This window comes from Simochromis diagramma, unplaced genomic scaffold (assembly GCF_900408965.1).
Source record: "Simochromis diagramma unplaced genomic scaffold, fSimDia1.1 OVJJ01000321.1, whole genome shotgun sequence".
In the NCBI taxonomy this organism is placed as follows: Eukaryota; Metazoa; Chordata; class Actinopteri; order Cichliformes; family Cichlidae; genus Simochromis; species Simochromis diagramma.
In genome coordinates this window covers 14,211,352-14,231,959 of record NW_024386772.1, presented here as the reverse complement: position 1 = coordinate 14,231,959, position 20,608 = coordinate 14,211,352, and the positions used below count along the sequence as shown (strand labels likewise).

Below are 20,608 nucleotides of genomic sequence, written 5' to 3'. Positions count from 1 at the left end.
AAACGCTTACTGTTGTACCTCTCTGACTTCATCCATCCATGTTGAACCAAAACATTTCTTGGCTTTTGTTTGTTTGTTTGTTTTGGGCATTTTTCATATTGCCTAAAAATGTGTCTAAAGATGACATTTAAAATTTGTTACTTGCTAATCTCTCTGTGCTAATCTCTCTGTGTGTAGACACAGCACTAGAGTTTGGTCCCTTTTTTATGCTTGAATTATTCATAGGCCAGTGTTAAGTCACCTAATGAATAAAAGGACATGCTATGACAATGGTTAGACATAAAAACTGGACTGAAAATCAGTGAAAAAGCAGCCAAAGTCCAACGAAAAACTTAGAAAGACCTTCAGGAAGGCTGTAGAACTATTCTACAGACCACTTAAAAAAAATATAATAACATCTGGCTCTTTCAAAGAAAAAAAAAGAGAGAGAGAGGTGGCTCAAGACTTATGCACAGGCCTGAATGCTATGTTAATGACATGGTGTGCATGAAACCACGTAGTTTAACTATCAGAATCAAAAAGCTCAATAATCTCAGATGTCTGAACAGCTGGAAAATTTGAGCAATTACATTAGCTGCTGATTTAATTAGAGATATCAAATTGCAATCTGGAGTTATCAGTATCATGCCTGCTTTCATAAGCCCACATGGTAGTTAATGCATTTATTTAGAGCTTGGTGAGGACACCTGAGGTTATCCACATGCTGTCCTTAGGCAGGATTCAGTTTTACACAGAATAGGAGTGTTATGGTACTTCCAAGACCTTCATCTGTATACAGAAAGTGTACGATGGGCATGATAACAGCGTCACTAAGATGCTATTTATGGCTTTTAAACAGCCAGCCTTGCTCACCTAATTGCACAGGAAATGTGTAAATCTCATCTGCAGTAAATGCATTTTATTGATATCCCTGCCATGTTTACACTGTGCTTGAGTGTGAGTGCATAGACACACTTGGCTTTAGAAGTTTTTTTGTTTTTTGTGCTGTTGATATGGTGTGTGAAATAATACATCACACATTGCCTAAATGCAGCGTATGTAAATGTTGGAGTGTGCCAAGCACGGTTTTTACGTGACTCTCCCCAGCCTGTTCTGGATAGAGAGGGAAAGCATTCACACGGTGAAGCACACAGTCTGCTTCTCCTCGCCTCCGGTCTCTTTGCCCTTATTATCATCCAGCTCGTGTGCACTAAAAAATGGCCAGCTTACCCAAACACCCTCAGTGGGGCGTCTGTACTGTAGCGCAGCCACCGGCTGACTCCTGCGATTGCGTGCTTCTGTTATAGCAGTGTTGTCCCTGCACAGCAGTAAGTATAGGGAAATTTAGAAGACCTGAGCTAGTAAGCCAATAAGCCAGCACCTCTTACACACTGCATCTTAGTTTCAATGGCAAAAAACTTTCCAAAAGTATGATTGCACAAAAGAGAGGGAAATGAATTTGTATAAATTAGACAGAAATAGTTAAAATGTTTTACTATTATTCTACTACTGCTACTCTTCCAATGTTGTTTATGATATTCCCTATTTTGATATTACATAGTAAATGGTAAATGGCCTGTATTTGTATAGCGCTTTACTTAGTCCCTATGGACCCCAAAGCGCTTTACACATTCAGTCATCCACCCATTCACACACACATTCACACACTGGTGATGGCAAGCTACATTGCACCTGGGGCGCACTGACAGAGGCGAGGCTGCCGGACACTGGCGCCACCGGGCCCTCTGGCCACCACCATAGGCAATGGGTGAAGTGTCTTGCCCAAGGACAGAACGACCGGCAACCTTCAGATTACAAGACAAAACCGCCAACTCCTGAGCCACGATTGCCCCACAATAATGAAATGCTTTTGTTTTATTAATTATAGTAGTATTGGGGGTGGGGGGGATGGTTTTGTTTTGTTTTGTTTAATTGCCAGCTAAGTAAAACAATTGTGATTTCAAAACAATTCTGAGGCCATTTTACTTGTTACCAGTAAAAACAATATGGTAATAACGTAATATCTTTAAAAATAGTTAAACTACTCTTTTTAAAAACATTTTTAAAGTAAAATTCAGCAGATCAAGCCCAAATGATAAAAGTGAAAAATTCTTCCTAACAATCTTAGGAAGAGAGATTTTTTTCTTCATAAGTAAAGTTTATTTTTTGTTAGTTGTAGTCCATAGCTAGTTATGTGTACACGTCATCAACTTGTGTTCTCTTCAGTTTTTTATGCTGTCTTTGCAGTTGCAGTTACACCCTTAACCCCTGATTTTCTTGATTTGCTAATAAGCAAGGTTGTGACAAATTGGGGGCTCATCCGGGATCTGGTTGCACAACCTGGCTCGTAACACCCCTACAAAAAAGGTGGACACACTGTTCAGCAGTTTAACAAAGCAATTTTTAAGGTGTGCAAATCAGTAAGATTGGGGTGTAGGGCGTGCATGGGTGTAGAAGTGTTTATTGGTGTTGCAAGTGCAAAGAAACTAAAGAGAAACCAAGCTGTTACATGGCATGGTGACAAACAGGTAGTTAAGCGTGAGGCAGAAAGAAGCCAACCATACATTTATAGTCATTTATAGAATGCGGAGCTCAGGTGTTTATAGCTGGCACTACTTGCTGAGCCCTGCCTTGCTTGCTAGAAATCTGGAACACATGCAGAGGATAAGGTTGAGACTAACAGTCAGGCGTCGTCACATGTTTTTGTTAAACTAACAGGTATCCAGTGGAGATGAGGAAAAAGTGATGTGGCTCCAGAGCTGCTGGACCAGAACTATTATTGCCACTAAAAAATCTCAGTTAATTTGTCTATTTTCTGTTATGTTTAGCTAGATAAAACAGCAAATGTGGCTCTAACAGCTGAATAAAGCAACACCAACTGTCTTCTTTCGAAAGACAACATATTTAATAATGTGATTATGCAACACCGCTGCGTTTGTGTTTTCACTTCTGCTGTATACTTGTTCATACTCCGCAGCATGTATGATAAGTGGCACTTCCTTCTACTTATTAACAGTTATTAGCTCATTAAAATCTGCTTACAGGCGGAAAATGACAGAAGCCTCCTTCCTAAATAAACCCCCAAGACCTGAAGAGGAAAGCAAGCACGGGAGGTGGAAATTAGTGCGAAGTAATTATGAAGATGGCAGAGATTTACTGCAGAGTTTCAGAATAACAGCTGTGTTACTGCTAATAAAGTTCTAAAACTCTGAAAAATTATAGGCGTAACTAAAAGCTACATAATATCAGTGGACACAGAGATTAAATCCTCAGACTTGTTTCATCCCACACAGCTGGTACGTTATTTACAGGACGCTTGGTTTCAAATATTGTTTAGATTAAAGAGTCAATGAGCTAATGACGATACATTTCCCCTGAACAGTTCTTCCAGCTTTGTGTGACCAACGCATTTGTTATGGAGGGTAATTAAAGCGTGATCATCTTGAAGATCAACACAGATATTATATCAGCACAAATGGAAGGATTCATCTTCCTTATTAACATGCAATGCATGGCCCATATGTGCGGCTTCCTCTTGGAATTTTAATTAATGTGGCTAGGTCATGGATGAGAATTAATTTTCTCCTTTTAATAAGAGGAAGTCGAAAGCGGAGAAACGTGTTTGCCCAGAGTGCAGCTGCTTTTGAAAAAAGAGAAATATTCACATCCAGATTAGTGGGTTGCCGTACCGGGGGCCTTGGGCTTTTAAAAGTAGCCTGAAAAGTTAGAGAGGTAGCTAATGTGAGATGCTCACAAGAAATGAAGGGTGGGAAAAAGGAACTATGGAAGTCGAGCAACGATGGGAAACATAGGCTAGAAAGGGAATGTCTACAGTGTTGTTGTTTCTCTAAACGAAAGGCAAAATGGAGCAAGGCGCCTGTAAGCTGGAGGGCTTTCTGCTTGTGGGAAGATGGAGGGGAAAGGGAGGGTGTAATGGGAGAGACAAAAGGAGGAGAATGTGGTTTATAATATGCTGTTTGTGTCAAAAGGACAATCCTTACCAGGCTGTGATGAGCAAGAGGAGGAGCAGTAATCAGGGCACAATGGAGATACAGGCAGACGGTAGTATAATTAGCGTGCCTGCAAATGGGCCTCATGGAGACCCCACATGGTCCATGACTGGCCTTAGCATTCCCTCATACATAAACATACTGGCAGTTACTGTAAAGACTGTATGATGTTATGTCAGTACAGTTTATGATGATATGTGACTTTAATTGGCATATTTCTGCTAGAAACATCTAATCGGCCACTCACATGGCAGCTGTCCAAGGTATGTAGACATGATCAAGGTTACCTCCTGAAGTTCAAACGTAGCTTCAGAATGTAGAAAGCAAAGGTGATTTCAGGTGACTTTGAACATGGCATGGTTGTTGGTGCCACACTTGCTGGTCTGAGTATTTCAGGAAGTGCTGATCTGCTGGGATTTTGATCTCAGAGGTCAGAGGAGAATGGCCAGACTGCTTCAAGCAGATACGAAGGCAACAATATCTCAAATAACCACTTGTTACAATCACAGTGTAGTGGCTTTCGTAGGGTCTTCCTTGAAGTAAGCAACTTGAAACAAAACTATAAAGAAAGCTCAAATCATTTCAGACACGTTCCTTGAACATCACAATGAGTTCAGTGTACTGAAATGGCCTTTGCAGTCACCATTTGTCAATCTAATAAAGCACCTCTGGGGTGTCATGGAACGAAAGATTCTCTTTATGGATGTACAGCTAACAAATCTGCAGCGACTGTGTGATCAATATGGGCCAGAATCTCTGAGGATTTCTTCCAGCACCTTGTTGAATTTATGTCATGAAGATTTAAGGCAGTCCTTTTGATATATATATTTTCCATTTTCACAGTTATTACCACAAACATGGTAAAGCTGCCACATTTCATTAGATAATGTGGACTGTATCTATTTATATATAGACCATAACATCCAATCAATAAAAGACAGATGCATGTGTGGCCCCTCAGCTGCGGTCATGAGCGGGCGGGGAAACTGTGTAAAAGGTTACTGTTTTAAATCAGTAAATCATTACTGTCTGTACTGTTTATTAGTTGCCATGACCACTTGGTTGCATTGCTTTTAAATTATTTATGCAAGTTTTAGATTGTTTTTTTTTTGTCTCAGTCAAGTACACACACAGTAACACACCCACACAGATACCTGCCCCAGTTATGTCAGTCTGAGCCAGTGCTTGTGGCTGCAATGTTACTGAAGAGACGAGTCGCTCAGAAAGGTAGACTGTCGAGGAGTTTAGCCTCCCCGACATGCTTGCATCTCTTGGGTCGAGACGCTGTGTCATTGTGCCCCTTTGTACTCTTCACACTAACCTGGTTTGATCTCTGTTAAGTTGGACTTTCTCTTCCTCAAGAGGTTGGTCCATTTTGGGGGGTTTTCAGATTCCACTTTTGTAGAGGACTTCAAAGTGGCTAATAGAAACTCTGACCTTTTTAAATAGGTTATTTATTTTCCATTATGCTGATTGCATCAGGGAACCTCCATTGCCCGAGTTCACCAACCTGGATAAAAACTTTTGAGGTGTGCAATCCAGCAGTCTCCTCAGATAACAGCAAACTCGTTCTTTTTCTTTTGCTCTAAGACACTTACTCAGTCTTTAATTATTCCAAACACACAAGCACTCATCAGTGGATGTAATTGCCGAATGAACGGGAGCTCATTTAGTGCAGACAGACTAAAGATTGTGCCAGATCCTGCTCCCCACTGAGGTGAAGGGTAGAAGATGAATAGTCATAAAGCCTGCAGTCTCAGCAGGTGAAAGACTTGGAGTGGCCTGTTGGGAAGTCTTCGAGACGAGGAAGCTAACTACTGAGCCTAACCTGATTTAATAACTTAATGAGAGTGCATGAACACTTCACCGCTGAGCGTAATTTCATAAAGATCAAATTGAGTTTCGCCATTGATGATTAATGTGCACAACAACCTGGATTGCGGAGAGATTTAGTATTATCATATGTTCATTTCTTATTCAGATGTCGCTGTCATGGCTCTGTTGGCATCCAACAAATTTCACACTGATATCAAGACTCATTTTGTTGCCTGACATTAATAAACTAGAACATTGAGTCTGGATTCAGGTTCAGTTTTCTCATGATGAATGCATACATGCTTACTTAATCATCAGACGTCTGTAATTCTGTAAAGATCTGAATCCCAACCTTCATGCATCTTTCTCGTCTCCCTTTCCTTTGACCTCATTCATCACGTTTTCTTCAGGTTCATCACTTCTTCCTGCAGCTCCTGCAGTTTGCTTTTATTGCCGTTCAGTCATGAATGCGACCGCAAACACTGACCAGGGACATAAGACTTGCTTTGCTGTCATAAAGTCAACACTCACGCACACACAAACACTCGGTGCAGGTGTGTGCTGTCTTAATCTCGCTCTGCCTTCAGCGTCTCCTGCATGTGAAAAGCATTTGGTCAGCAGCGGCAAACATTTCTGCCTATCCAGCACAAGACAGGAAATATGAGAGGAACTTAAAAACTTGCTTTGATCTGTGCGTTTATATTAATAACTGGAGAAAATGGGGTGCACGTAAAGTGAAAGGTGTTACTCTTCATCATGAACCCACTGAGAAGTATTCACAGAGTTCCCCGGTGGAGCCTTTCAGCATCTTTCAGGACTGCATTATACCTGCTCTAATTCATTAATTTCATTCAGTGAAGCTGCCATCACCCTGGTATTGCTCATATTGTTTATTTCTTAGTTATCGGGTGTCAGATGACCCAAAAGCTGTGGGTTTTTATTAGCTCACTGCCACAGTAAGATTTTAGTAGAGCATCTGGGTTACGCTTGGTCACAACTCATAAATGTTGCACTGCAGATTTGTTTTTTTATATCCTCCAAATGGCTCGATTTGCCTCGAGCAGTGATGACTCACAAATGACAAAATTAATTGCAAGTAAAAATCTATTAAGAGCGCTTCAGAGCAAACATTTTAGCCAATGGAAATGTGCAGAGGCAGCAGTGTCGCCTCACACCAAGGTCCTGGGTTTGACTCCACTGGCCGGCCTGTGCGGTGTTCGCATGTTCTCCCCGTGTCTGTGTGGGTTTTCTCCGGTACTCCTGCTTCCTCCCATAATCCTGAAAAATGCATATGAGTTCACCCGTGATAGCTGGGATATTACAGAGTGACCCTAAATTGATTTGGCCTGCTGTCTCAAACAAATAGTTAATTTCAGGATAATAACACAAAGCACTTCCATTCCTGACTCTTACTGTCTATCAGTGATCTTGAGTGAAGCCACTAAGGCAGCAACTTGTTGCCATCTCCTGTGCTTTTGAGTGTCCGTCTTCTTATTCAGCATGTAAGGATAAACTTGTCTATGATACCTAAGGTACAAAAAAACTCAATCGCTCATCAGCATTGAATCATAAACTAAACATATAACTCCATTAGCACTCCTGAATGGTTTCAGCCATTGCTGCTTTCACCACACTTGCCTCCTTTAGCTCTTTAAGCTACACAACAACTTGTCTAGTTAGCATGTCATTGCATAACACACCTTAGCGTAGCAGTCTCTCCTTGGCTATTAGGGTTCAGTGGTCTTTTTCCTTAATCTGATCATCCCATTATCCCGGTGCTCCATTACCAAAAGTCGATACCATTATTAGCTCTTGAGGGAGTCATAAATAAACAAAGAGAATATTGTATATCCTCCGATTTTATTGCATTATCCCAGTGAAATACAGTTGAATATCCATTGATGTATATGAAAACTGCCAGATGAATGTTAATGCTATAAAGTGTAGGCAGCGTAATCAAACAACAACACTGATGCCCAGGAGACTCAACAATAAGCCATATTAGCTTCCCTGATGAGCCTATTTAACTTGGGAACATACTCCAATGTGCTGTCCTGCACTAATGTCACTTTGCAGGCTACAAAGCTAAATATATGGTTAGCAAGAATGCAAAAGTGCATGTACCTGCATGCTCTACAGATATTGTTGTGGCGCTTTGAAATCACTGTTAATAACACACAGTCTACTGTTTATTTACTTTGACACCTTTCAAACTGCCTCTGTCAGTCAAGTACAGACTGTACATGTCAGCTTGTGACACTTCCCCCAAAACATAAGCAACTCTTATCCCACATCGAATGGCACATTAACAACACACTGATGTTGCTGTAACTAAAAAATGCAGTAACTAAATGTCATTCAAACTTGATTCTGCCTTAATGTATCCTAAAATAATGTCAGTGGGATATGCAAACCTATTAGACTTAATATTGTTTATTCAGCTGCTGAGATAAATAAGATCAACAACAAACACTGAAATGCCCCCTTTATTGTTAATAAGAACTTGACTAAGGTGAAAGCATAAATATAGTATTATTTAGCACTTCAAGATAATGAAGTCAGGCAATTGAATTTATTAGATGAATAAATTCAAAGTTCTATGAATAATTTATACACCCACAGTATATGAGGTGTGTGTGTACTTGCATTCATTAGCGTATGAGCCTCTGCATCTACTCATACCTCCTTCTGCCTGTGTGTGTGTGTGTGTGTGTGTGTGTGTAATTGCAGACCGGCTGGTAAACGGTGTGTGTTTGCAGGCAGACGGCAGCCAGGGAGCTGACCTATTCCGTAGAATGGAGGCGGAGGCAGCTCAGTGTTTAATGTCACCACCAGGGAGGGACCACAGGAGAGATGGGGAAGGGGGCGGCGGGGGGTGTTGTAGGTTTATTGCTGCATTTTAGTCCAAAAATACATGTTCTTTTCCCCCGTGGATGATGATCTTTAAAATCGGCTAAGAGGTGTCACGTACCAGCTTCACTTTCATGAAAATGACTCACAACCTGTTGACTTGTTTACTGTAATAAGGCCTTCGCTTATTAATGCATCATTCACCTTGACGGGCCCTTCACAGCATGCCCGAAATACATGCTGAGACATTTAAAATGATCTTAAAGCAAATATACTTGACTAAAACTTCCATGCGTTCAGCTATAAACAGAAATACTATTTTGGGCTCCAAAGCAGTTTGTTTACATTCACTATTTCCGCTGCTTATGTCTAATTATTTAACCAAACCAGTGCATGATGTCTCTAACAGGTCTTTCTAACCATTTGTTCTTATTTTCAGAGCTAAAATGCTGTTGTTTTTTACAGAGCCACTGGTTTCAAAGAGATAAGCACCTAGGCAATGGTGAGACCTATCACTCAACACCCCTTGGCATTGCACTTAAAAGCCTTGAGGATTGTTTTTAGTGTGCAGGGCTTCTAAACCTAACCAAGCAGCGAGTGGAAATCAGAGTAAAAAAAAAAAAGGTGTGGAAGTGAAACTAATGAGCGATCGAAAACAAAGTGAAACAGAGATCCAAAATGGGGACTGAATCACTGTCTCCTGGGAAATGTCTCACTTAAGCCAGCACCAATGCTCCTGTCACCTAATGAGGACATTGTTTTTTTTCCCGCCTTAATAATGAGCTCTCCACTGCTGATAATGCCATCGTTCCTGTGTGTATTGTGTGTTTCCTGTGACTTCTAATACACCAGAATGTGTCCCCCTCGCGCTGTACAATAAAATAATGTCAGCTTCCACATACTCCCCTTCCTTGGCACTTTTGACCATAACAAGTCTATATTGGCACTTTTATGTAAAAACTATACCAACTTAAGGTCCTCTTTTCTTCTTATCTTTAAAATCTTACCACATAATTATTTATCAGCTCAGAAAGTTAAACCGTATTTTTGCATCAGTTTCTGAAGGCTTTGTTAGCTTGGTAGGAAAGATTGGTAATGTAAGATATTTTACACTTTGCCTTTGCTGCTAAGAGATAAAAATCACGGTTTTCACAACGGTAAGAAGTCTTGGACCAGTAAGTGTATTAGGCTTAGCAAAGTGGCTATCTAAGATCTAAATCTCCAGCTAAAACAGGGCCATCGATTTTTCTCCTGAAGCAGCAGGGGTGAGATGTCATGCTGAGGTCTCTCAAACAAAGCCATCATGATTTGTGCTGCTCCACTAGGGATGTCACCTTATAGGTCTTTCCTTCTCTCTTAGCTTCCCTCCTCTCCTCCTCACCTCACTTCTGGGTTCACTTGAAGAAGATTACCTAATGCTGTATTTAAAAAAAAAAAAAAAGAAAGAAAAAAAAAAGAAGTTTCGTTGTCTGTGGCTGCACCTCATAGGAACATTTAGGCATTTAAAGGTTATATGAGTGCGTGTGTGTGTGCAGATATGTGTGTTTGTCCATGTGCTGCTTTTTGTGCTTTAGCTCTTAAGTGTGTGTGTGTGCGTGTGTGTGTGTGTCTTCAGTATTTCGCCAGGGGATATTTGGGCTTTGGGGGAGTTATATGACTCAAGACTGTCTCCCCAGAGAACAGACACAATTGCCGCCCTACTTTATAGTCTCAGGTAGAGCACAGTGACACATCTGGCATTTGCATAGCTACTGAGTTGCACCATTTTACAAAAAGAAATAAGTGAGATTTGCTTTTCCTCTACTGAAGATTAGGCCTTCTGCTGGGGAAAGGATGTGTGAGCAGATGGGAAATACTTCAAGAAGATGAAACTGGTCACATCTCCCTTTCTTTGTAGTTCTCTGTCTTCTGGATCTCTTTTTAGAACAAAGGTGTCATGGCCAAATAAACGGCCAAAGATGTGAATAAAATTACTTCTCGTCAGGGTGCGGTTGTGGCAGTAGATGATGATAGTGATTTCGGTCAGCCTCTCATGGTGATTTTTTTTTTTTTATACCTTATTTCCCTTGAGATTCATTTTAAATTTAATTTCGGTCACTATATTTTCATTTAACTAACCCCTGCTTTACAGATGTGTGGGTCATGGGCAAACACAAATAACTTTAAGGAAGGTGGCTAATGCTGCTTTAATGGGTGCAAGTTAATTTCACTCCACGGTGCCCTGGAGATTTCATGATTGGTTCAGTTTGTCTGCCTGTTTGATGGTTTTTAGCAGGTTTACTCAAAAAGTTATGGACATATTAGCATGAAACTTCTACCAAAGGTGGGGCTTGGCACGACTTAAAAAATGATTACATTTTGGAGTCCTTCCAAATCTAGGACGGAGTTGTCAAACATATGGCCTGGGGGCCAAAATCGGCCTGGCAAAGACTCCACTTGGGCCCACTGGTCAGCTTTGGAAATCACAGAAACGTTCCCTTTTTTTTTTTTTTTTTTTTTTTTTACAGTGAATCCACAGCAGAAGGGGAGAAAAAAAATGAAATGTTTTTTTCTAAATTAACTAAAACTTTATATTTTAAAATTACAGGACAGTATGGGCAACAAACTACCAGATATTTTTCTGTAATTTTACACATTTGTCATGTAGTTTCACTGGTCCGGCCCACTTAAAATCAAAGTCGGCTGTATGATGTCAAATGAGAGTGACACCCTTGATTTAGGGTTTTTGGGCATGGACTATGCACGACTTTTATATCTCACCAGGACAGCAGCAGCTGATACTTTAAGCATTGCTGCTGCTGCAGCGTTGCCCCTCTTCGTTAGGTCCCTCCTCCTAGGCTACAGACTTGTTTCAGTATGTGCTTACGTCTGCTAACCACGAGCACCTGACATGGAGACAAAATTAGGTGGCCATTGCTATTTGTCTCTCGTCGCAGTTGCACACTGGCCAGTTTCTCTTGCACCCAGTCATAGCATGTTATTCGCTTCATGTGTGACTGCTCATAACATTTCAGCTTGGTGTTCACCTGCTCGCGCTGTTGTTTTCCCTTGCTTTCAACCTAACCTGTTATTTTCTTGGTTGCCAACTTCCTCTGCCAGTCAGTGCAAACATGCTGATGCAGGCCCTACACCCCACGGTGGCCCTATCTCGAGCAGTGACGAGAGGAGCAACACAACCCTCCCTAACTATTACTGTGGGTGACTCATCCAACACCAACACAGGAAGATGAGGAGGAGGATACACAGGAGACAAAAACCACCCGCTTGAGTTGTCACTTTAAACGCACCGAGCTGTTGGGGATCCTCCATAAGAGTGAATCCCAGGCGTTTCAGGAGTGGGAGGACGTCAGTGGGACACCTTACACCGTGCATTCTTTCAAATTGCATACTAACTACTTTCTCATTTATCTTCTTCCAGCCTTTTTTCTGTTTTGCCTTGAACTTGTTTTTCTTATCTGGTTTTACAAAACATCTCGTCTCTACTCACTACTACTTTTACCTTCCTTTGCCCCCTCTACACCTCCCATCACACCACATTCCTCCTTTTCCCTCTGTCACTGTAAGCACAGAAGCCCTGTGGCCTCATTAAGCTGTCACTGATCCCTCCTGCTGTGGCTGAGACCATTGGATCATTAGTCAGCCCTGTCTAAGACACCCAGCTTGACAAGAATAGCCTAAAGTCCCAAACCTCTAATAGTCTCCAAATATCTGAATCACAATCAAGTCTGAGCAGGCGCTGCCGCTTTCCCCACCTTGACAAATAATCGATGAGCTCAGCCGTAGCGTATTAACATCGATGTCTGAAATATTCATGCGCTCACACAAGAGCTGCGCAATTGGATATTTGTGTCATGAGTGGGTTGATAATGTGTCATGTGTGTGTCATCTGTAAGAATGCCAATAATTATTTATCTTTGAAATATTAAGGCGATCACACCTCATGCAATAGATTGGAGGGTTAGCTACTGAACCAAGACTCCAAGTCCATATTGTTAAAAGGAAAAGGAAAAAAATTGACAGTTGCATTCAAAAATATTGATTAGTTCAATAATTATTTTCTTGATTAACTGTGTGTGTCAGTTGTAGAGTCACAGATTTCTAAAGTTCAATGTGACATTTTCACATCAGCATTCTTTTTCCCCGAGTTCAAAACTGCTGATGTATTTATTATCTTTTTAACCTGATAGCTCCTTAGTGATCATCCACTATTCTCACAGCTGATGTGAGAACAGCTCTGATAAAAGCTACCCAGCGTTCGCACACTCTACATCACCTCATCCCAAACCAATCTTCCTGATAGTGAGACCAGGTCTATCATCTGCTCTGTGCTATGTGTGAGAAAGAAAAATGAAGACAATTTCCTGGCCTCACTCTTCCAAAATTGTTAGGAGTTCATGTGTGAAAACAGATACAGATGTAGTTTGCTGTAAGATGTATGAAAAAAGATCTGTAGAAATCAGTAGTGATGAATAATGATTGCTAAAAGGAAAGGTATTGTTGTACTGATAGAATCTATATAGTGAAAAAATAAATCTACACCAAACAGAGATTAAACATTTAACAAACGTCTAACAAACATAAATTATTAGCTAAATTAGGCAGAGTGAAATATCCCTCACTGAGACCAAAAATTATGATCAAGTATCTAAAATGTTTGTATACTTTAGCTGTAACCTGGTCTTAATGGTTTTAGATCCTATGAAAAATTATGTTGTGGTAACATTTTGGTGGTGGTGGTGGTTTGGTGGTTAGTACAGTACTTACCTCCTGTGTTTTTCACTTGGTTGGATGTTGTTAAGGTTTTTGGAACTTTTTTACCCTTTAGTTTTCAGGGTCAAGGTCAGAGGTCAAGTTTTCTGAAAACCTTGTGAATGCGATAACTCAAAAACAAGGTGACATACTGTAGGATTTTCAAATTGATACCGTACGTGAGTCTACTGGGAGGCTGAGAAGTAACACTGATAATTCCCAGTATTTTTTATTGTATAATGGAAAGAATTCTGTGATCATCCGCCACTGTTATCTTCTGTAAATGGCTTCACAAGCATGTTCTGTATGTAATGGATTTGCTATAGGCCTAGAGACCACTCTGCAATCATCTAGCAACTGTCGGTCACAAGGACGACTCAGGACCTGATCGGTTCTGGAGGTTGGAGGCAGTCACTGGCAACTGTTGTGAAATTATTTTCCTCATTAATTCAGTGCAAGAGACTGGTCAGTGCCCCCCTGGTAACAACTAGCTGCTAGACAAAGGTTGGAAAGTGGTTGCTAGCTTTAGCGAGAATGAAATTGGTTGCCAAGAGTGATATGTTGTTGCACTGAAAACCTCCTTGTGATTGCTTTGGCTATTAGCAGGTTGCCGCGGTTACCAGTAGTTTGCATGGAAGACAGAGTTGTCTGCAAACACTTGGCAGCGACTCGTTCAGCTGTGAAACCGTAAAGAGGCAACACAAACTGGAAATGGAGAATGTTTGCCTTAAAACTAAAAGTTCTGCCTTTCGAAACGCGCACACCAGGTTCGCCGTAAGCAGACGCCTTAAAAATGCAAATACCCATACATATATTCAACTTTAGACCTTTTGCCTGCTTAACTGATGAAGATGTAACAAACAAACAGCCATTACCTACCTATGAAAAAGCTTCTGGGCTGTGCAAAACTGGGGAACCCAAACATATACAGACAAGGGGAAGGCAGGGTCATTTATTGTTATAGGAAAGAACAAAGACAGAAAGAGAGTCATTCTAGAAGTGGCAAAAGGTCAGGCTGACCTAGAATGGGATGTTCGAGGGGAGTCTAAGGCTGATGTGACATTTTGAGTCAGTTGCCCAATTATCTCTGGTTCACTGAAAAAGAGTGGGCTATAAATAAAATATGCTATTCTCAAATAACAAAACATATCTAAGGATCAGAACATATATAACATCTATAACTGCAGATCTATCTCTAGTAGAGTGCAAAGGCATAGGTCAAGGGTTCATTTCATATCACCAGTGATATGCCCCTACATCTAATCACGTATGCATAAGCCAGCTGAGGATGTTCCCGTATCTCTAACACCTCGTGGATTAAAACCCCACTGACAGCTGTTGATCTTTTGGCTTCATCCTTATGATGCATAACTCTTAGATGACCTGAAAGCTTTCAGTCAGCCGGTCATTTGTAAGCTGGATATGGCAGCAGTGTGGTTGGGAGAAGAGCTGCACATTCAGCAGTTGTACTGAGGAAAGACAAAGATGCAGAGAACAGCTGTGTTGCTTATGTAATTGCAGAGAGTAAATGGTACGCACGTAGACAATCAAGTGGCGCGGCGCTAATCATCAGCTTTTTGGACGCTGGACAGAAACATCAGGGGCCAAAGTGGTCTCTCTGCCAGCTACAGGGCATCTGACATAATCCTCACTCACACATGTTAGTGCATGCAAGATGATCGCAAACACACACACACACAGCCTGAATGTCACAGGGTTTAGTACACACACAGCCAGCATAAGGAAGGACAAACAGAGCATCTGTTTACACATTTACATGTCAAACACACGACAAACTAGATCGGAATTCTCTTCGCTTTAGAAAATGTAAAGCAGATTTTTTTCTTTACTTTAAATCCCATATATACACAACAGTCTGTAATGGATTTGTATGTGTATCTTAAGCATTTTTCATGAAATATAATCACTGTGATGACCCAGGTTTTATTCAATTACAGGGAAGATAATAACTTTTTCTTTCAATTTATTAAACTGCATTCCAGTTCTCTGCTGAAGACCAAGTGTCGTTAATGCAAAGGCATTTTGGGGGTTAAAAAAGGTAAATATTAAATTTTCAAAAACTGTTCAAACAAAACAAAATATCTTTTTTTTGTGTGCATTGTACTAAAGTACAGTTCTCTGGGCTTCAATATGCTTTCGTGTCAGTCAATTCTAAAGTGACTTGTAATCTGCAGTCTTATATTCTTATACTTATATATTCACTGTTACATGCGGGCTGCCCTTGTGCTCATCATGTAGGCAGGTATTAGAAACTAGTACCCAGCTAGATGTTGACTGTGTCTGCTCAGCGTTTGTGGTGCACGGTGTTTTTAGAGCTTTGCCTGGAGATGAGAAACCAACACACTGCCAGTAAACCACAACGGTGACTTTGCATCAGGGCAAAGAAACAAAGAGATGAATCTGTGTATAAATCTCTGTAAAGCCAAGATGAGATACAGATTCATCATTTTCTGCAGGTTCATCAATATGAGCGACCCCTTTTACACCGTCACATTGTTTTCTCTATTACATTTTATGCTTAGTTATTATAAAAATATCGGTTATAGCCATTTTCAGTCGGTCATTTGAGTGACAAATAGGATTGGATACCTGTATTGTTATTGTGCCTCCTACAGAAAATAGTACTTTGTGTTTAGAAAGAGTGTGTGTTCACACATGAACATGTGTACACTCTCCTTAGTTATGAAAGTGCAGCTTCTTCTTTTCTGTTGTTTATATTGTGCGATGGTTAAATATAGTTTCCATGTGAGATGGCCACCTGGGGCCCGTCCTGCTTGGATTCAGTGGCGATGTTGCAGTGATTAACGGGCAGGTATGTTAACAGCCAGTTGTCCTGTTCTCCTGCAAGTGAAAGCTTTAATAAACACACCAGGGGAACTAGGGTAAAAGTGGGGGCTGCTATAAAACATTGTGGGAAGCCAGGTGATAGATGACCTGAAAAGTTTTGTAACTTTCCCCTTTTCTTAAACTTTTATGACTTTATTGTAACAGCTGGCCTTTCTCTGAGACTTGGTAAGTATTTTGAAACACTAACCCCCATCTATTGGATTGCATTTTACTCAAAACGGCATCATACAGATTCAAGACTGGCACATGCCTTGTTATCCAAGTTCAATGGCATGCATAACACATCCTCTCTGTGATAATGTATTAAAAGAAAGGACTTAGTAACTCTGTTTTATTTCCCTGATATACAAAAATCCTGTTCAGGCTTCCTTATCATTTAAAACTATAACAAATGTTCAGTGCCCAACAGAACAGGCTAACAACAATAATAAACTTGCCAAGGCTGTAAATAGTCACAATCTGTTCAGGTAACCTACAGCTGCCGCCCACTATGCTAGTTTTCTGTGTGTATACAGCCGTATTAAAAGTACTGCTTCAGTAGACTAACACATGCAGCTAAATCCAGCCAAGACTCTATATGCAAAACTGCAAGCATGGATACATGAGCAATTCAGTCAGCCAGAGCCTGACATTGTACATCTGCAGGGCCAATATATCAGTCGATATGTTAGTATGCCACTAAATAAAAATTTAAAAAGTAAAGAGATGGGAGAAACGTTGTTCAACTATATTATCAGAGTCATAATTTGTTCATCAGGGATGCTCTGGGGTTGTTCACTTGTTATGATAATAAAACAAGATTGTTTTTACATTTGTAATCACTCATAAATAATTTTACATAAAAAATATTCATCTGTGTATGTTTTCTGTGTCCAGACACAGAGTAAAAGGGGTGTGCTTGTCCCTCACCCTATTTGAAGAGGGTGGCGTTTGTTTGTGATAACTGTGTTGAACAAATCCACACTAAAGCTGAAAAGTCCATCCTGTCCACAAGTCTTCTTCTGACACGTTTATTTTATTCTTTAACATTGATAAAGTCCGTACTTGCTGAGTGAGCAGGAACCCTCAGCAGAAGCAAGTCAGCCAGTAAAAATGCAGCTGACGTTCTAGCAGCTCTGTTATTGCACATCATTTTCCACAGTGATGGCACAAATGAATTTTTTTCTCCTGTCAAGGTCACAGACTTTGATGTTATCCTCTTCACCTTCCACTGGTGAAGAGGATACTGTTAAAAAAAAAACAGTCATTCAGTGTGGCAGTGGTATGACTTAATTGGTCTGATTTTTTTTTTTTTTTTTTTCCAAGCGAAGCAAACTCAGCTCCCTGCTTATCTTTTTGGGAATGTAATACAATCTTTCACCACACATCTATAGAGGGGCGCTGTTTGACTCAGTATATTACACAGTTGAGTCTGCTCTGAGGAATGAGAAACGGGTAACAGCAACAACAGATAACAGGAAGAAGAAGAAGAAGAAGAAGAAGAATCATTAAATCAATTATTATTAAATTAAAATGATGATAGATATGATAGATGTTCCTATTCAGTGCTGATCTAAGAGGGAAGTGCTGGCAGCAAACAGTGAGAGACAGTTTGATAGATATTCTGAGCCAGTAACTAATTGTCTGCTTCTTACTGGATTATTTTTAGCTCTACCTGCACTCTAAAGGTCTTCTCTTTTTTGTCCCAGCACAGCACTGTTGTGTTTCTATGTTTACTGATTGGACATGGTACTATCTGTTTAAAGACAAAAGGCAGAGCGACTCTGATTCTTGGCATTGTTGCTGGTGCACCTTTTATTTAGAGACTCCTCTCTTATGTTATTTTAAATAACTGGATGTGTTCACGAAAATTTCACAGAAAGAACCGTTTGCTTCTTTAGGTATGGGAGCAGTTTATTTCATGTGCTCAGCTTTTTTTCTTTTCTTTTTTTTCTTTTTACAACTATACCCACTGCTTTTGTGACTCCACATTCACTGATGGGGGCCACGCTTTGGTGGTGTTTCGACTGGTCGCACACTTCTCAATTTTTGTAACCTTGTGCAGGTGGTGCGACTGGTGACGTTCAGGTCGAAGACATGGGATTCCCAAATTATACAGAGGGAGATGCTGCAACAGCTATCGAGGAAAAAAAGTGACGTTGGAGATAATGTGCCCTTCAGAGGGCTCATTCCAGGGATGGAATTGGTTCACTAATGTTCAATAATAGAATAACAATGTGAACTCAGAAGATATTTCTCACTGAAAACCACATATCTCCGCCTTTGTTCTTCTTCTTTTAGCTGTTCCTATTAGGGGTCACCACAACAGATCATCTGCCTCCATGTCTTCCTGTATCTTCCATCCTCCTCTGTCACACCAATCCTGAATCTTCTCTGAGGTCTTCCTCTTTTCCTCCTGCCTGGCAGCTCCATCTTCAACGCCCTTTGTCTAATATATCCGCTATCCCTCTTCTGCACATGTCCAAATCATTTCAACCTTACATCTCTAAGTCTGTCTCCAGATTGACTCAACCTGAGCTGTCCCCCCGATGTACCTGATCACTCCCAATGGAAAATCTTAAACTCTGCCACCTCCAGTTTGGCCTCCTGTCTTTTGGTTAATACTGTCTTCTCTAAAACCCACAACACAGCAATCTAACATATAGTCTGCAAACATCATCAGAGACTCCTACTGGACTGCATCAGTCAACCTGTCCTCACCACAGTCCTCGATGTGCTGAAGCAGTAGTTGTCTGTGTTTACATATTGCATGTAGGCATAAGTGCAGGCCAGATATAGGCACAGTGGATTTCTGTTACACTAAGTGGGATTCTCCACTACCTCTTGACAAAGTCAACTATCCTCTGAACAACTCATCCTCTCTCACAGCCATTTAGCTCAATTACCAATGAGCCGAGATGGAGCTATCGCCACCAGTGTCTCCTAATGGAGCCTGATAACTGCTGCCGCAGAGACCCCTAGTCATATGGAGGCGCAAACAGGAAGTGATGATACTCTCACAGGTTAAAGACCCCGCTTTGGCCTTTGTGCGAATTGAAGCAACAAAGGACTGTAGCTACAGTTCATGCCACAGAAAGGGCAACCCACGCGCATATAAAAGCAGGCCTCATATCCTAGTCAATCTAATTAAACGCTCTGTTTGATGATGAAAGTTGGGTTGTGATGAAAGCGTGTGCGCGGCTCAGAGGTGCAGTTTGAATGGATCTCAACACTAGATCTGCTAATTAGATAGCAACGGGAAAGGATTAAGGGCCGAACACCTGTGTCTGCTCGGTTTGATTTTACTCTGTACTCTCTGTGTGTTTTATCTGTGTGTGTGTCTACACATTTAGTTCTTAAGTAAAATTTGGTCTTATATGTGTTTAAAAACAGAATGCTTTCATTTGCAATGAAGTTTTTATTTGAAACTGACAAACTTGAGCCTTGCTTTGTTGTCATTTCAAACTTGCTCATATTCATAAATATCATCAGTGCCCTGGCCTCACATACAGCCTTATACTATATACAGCAGAGTCAATGAGGCAGTTTGTTCATCTCCAACCAGGCAGTAATGTGAAGCGTGGATTGAGGACACGATCAATAGTTCTACGATTATGAGTGTAACGAGCGTGTGATGGCTCTGTCGTTCGTGATAAATTTCCTGTGAATATTTCTGAGGCATCATCTGTGATGCATTATGCCTTGGTAAAACAAGTGAAGATATATAGGGAGCAGACATTTGCAAGGATCACTTGTGAACAGTGGCTGTATTTAGTTTCCAAGATGAGTGGCTGCCTTGTTCTACCAACTTGAGGTGGGACAGTCCAGTCTAAGCTGTTTTTGATGCTTTAATCCTCCTATTTACAGTACTATGCAAAGGTTTTGCAAAGGTCCTTTGTATCCAAGGAGCACTTTTTAAAAAAATGGTCTCGAGCAATAGTTCCCAAGGATTTCCGAATGTCTTTCAAAGTGTTTCTTTGGACGTTGGCTGCATAAATGTGCAGATAATGACAAAGACAACACAGGTATAAAATATAATTTTTTTTGGACCAACAGGATAAAGAACTATTAGCAAAAACTTTTACATATCTCAGCATAGGGCTGTTCGATATAACGATATATATATATATCAGATGACGATATAAAAACGTCTATCGTTTCCTATTACGCTATTGTTTGTTTCGTAAAATAAACTGTTTACAGCAATATATTTTCAGCTTTTGATGGTCACTGTAGTGGCCATATTAATTTCTTAAAGTTCTCTCTTTCTCTTATATTTAATATAACAACAGTACGGACAGACAAGCGCCTGTTTTTACGTGCTGTCGTTAGCAACAATGATGGTAAAACCATCGCGT

The 20,608-nt window shown here is 40.6% G+C and overlaps 1 protein-coding gene and 1 long non-coding RNA gene across 4 annotated transcripts in view; both read left to right on the top strand.

The window, feature by feature from the left end:
• prkcab (protein kinase C, alpha, b) overlaps positions 1-20,608 on the top strand; it is a 120,437-nt gene that overhangs the window by 46,901 nt on the left and 52,928 nt on the right. The window lies entirely within an intron of this gene.
• LOC120745915 lies at positions 1,650-18,395 on the top strand. Its single transcript, XR_005698716.1, has 2 exons — positions 1,650-13,762; positions 13,804-18,395. It is a non-coding gene; the product is annotated as an uncharacterized LOC120745915 (long non-coding RNA).